This window comes from Anastrepha ludens, chromosome 3, assembly GCF_028408465.1.
Source record: "Anastrepha ludens isolate Willacy chromosome 3, idAnaLude1.1, whole genome shotgun sequence".
Taxonomy (NCBI): domain Eukaryota; kingdom Metazoa; phylum Arthropoda; class Insecta; order Diptera; family Tephritidae; genus Anastrepha; species Anastrepha ludens.
Window position 1 is genome coordinate 61286489 of NC_071499.1, and position 2318 is coordinate 61288806.

Sequence of the window (2318 nt, forward strand, 5' to 3'; positions counted from 1 at the left end):
GTTACTAATTGCAGGCATCTCTTTAAAGGGCAATATTGCTCTATTCTTTCGGATAGCCAAACAGCACTGGATTCGGCTACAAAAACCTCTTACCTGGTGGAACAAAGCAGGAATAGCCTTACCACCTTGAGTGAAAACCATAAAGTTACTTTAATCTGGATTTCGGGACATTGTAGCATTGAAGGTAACGAAAAAACAGATGAACTGGCAAGATCATGAAACAAACGGACGCCTGGAGACTCACGGCAATCATAACTGGCTTTTGGTCTGTCGGAGAACAAGCAGCCGAAATGGGCACCTCCACAACACACACTGTCACAATTGTAAATAGATGGAGAGAAAGGAAACAATTTCCTATTTCCTCTGTGAATGCCCTGCCTTATGGAAGGAACGAATGTGAGCCTTTTGAAAATCTCGAACAACTATCTGGCTTAGATCTCAACAACTTAATGAGATCCTTAAACCGCACAAAGTGGATATAGTCGTGCTGTAAACTGGTAAACAAGTTGGTAACGAGGATGTGACAACAAAATGATGCGGAACCGCTAGTTGGATTCTGGATGAATTACCACTTCAACCAACCAACCAACCCTTCAACCTTCTCTCAATTTATTTTATTTATGCTTTTCTTGTTGCTCTTGAAATGATCGCTGAAGATTAGTTTATATTTTATCCCGTATGCCGATGCCTGAAGTGGCGTATTATTGTAGTACTAAAACCAAAAGTTACCTCGCCACAAATCTAATAAATTGATTTTTGAAAATAATTTGACACAAAAAACGCATAAAATTCAGAAAAGAAAGTGACAGCTTTAATCACTTTAATACTAAAGAAAATTTCCGAATCGCTATATCTGCCTCAAACTAGAAAGTAACCTTTCTTCAATGGTATTTAACATTCCTTTCATAGGAGCTCCATTTTTCGCCAACATTCTGCTAAATACATTAGAAGTTTAGTTGTGGTAATACCTCTGTTACTTTTTTTTCCAAAAATTCCAAATATTTGAAAAACTGAAAAGAAATTAAAATTAAAAAAAAAATATTGAGAAAACCGAAACAATTTTTTTTTCATTTAAAAATAAATGTGCAAAAAAATGAAAAGAGTAATTTTTTAAGTATATTTTATACTGAAAAACTGGAAAAAAATCTTTATAAGTGAAAATTTATAAAAATGTCTTAAATAATCGAAGTTATTTGACTTAAAAGAACTCGATAACAAAGTTTTTTATATAGTCAAAAAGAAAAAATTATAAATTTTTTTTAAATTTGTTATTTTTTATTTATTTATATTGTAGCACCTAAAAAATTCCAAATATTTAAAATAAAATTATTTTCTTTAAATAAATTATTAAAAACTAAAAAATTTAATTAAATTAACTAAATAAATGTTTAAAAGAGCCTGAGCTATTTGACTAGGGAACTAGATAACAAATTTTCAACATTGACTAAATCCGAAAATTTTATATATATTTTTTTTTAATTTTTGTTTTATTTTTAATTTTTAACTATCATTATTTATAGCACCTCAAAAATTCCAAAATTTTTTCAAAAAAATTATATTTTTTTTAAACCTTTTTTTTCAAAAATATATTCTTTAAGGGGGTATATTTTATTTCAAGAAGGAGCTCCATTTTTCGGCAACAATATACTAAATACATTATAAGGTTAGTTGTGGTAATACCTCTGTTATTTCTAACTTTTGCGAGCTTCACTGCAAACTCCTCTCTTTAAGTGATCAAAATTATACTAAACATTGAATACCTTGCGCTGATCTACTTAGCCTTCAGCAGAGAACAAAAAATGGCGGTTTGAGGTATAAAAAAATACCTCTATACTTGACTTACTCGGCCGCTATGACATAAGTACCTACTTTTTATATAGTAGAGATGGTCGCTGCATCTAAATAGGATTTTCGTAAATGAAAAGCATCCAAATGATTAGTCAACATTTACAATTTTTTTGTGCCATGCATTTTTATGACTCATAAACTTACTATGAACTCACTTATTTAATTTTTTTACTTGAAACACTCATAATTGCTATCCTCTGCCTGTCCTTTTGATCATTCATCACGCAAAATTGTACAGTAATCACGCCCATCAGTTTGTCTGCTCATCATCGTCGCCGCCTTCATTCATTTGCTGAATAGAGACACTTCTGTATGTACGAGTACTTGATTTGTGAATAACCTTTTCACTTACGCTCGAATCAAGCTAAAAACTTATTTAAAAAGTTAAATTTGATATAGAAAATGAAATGAAAAGCATTAGATGCAGTCCTCTTCATTAATGTCCTTTTCGCTTTTTCGCTGCTTCATTT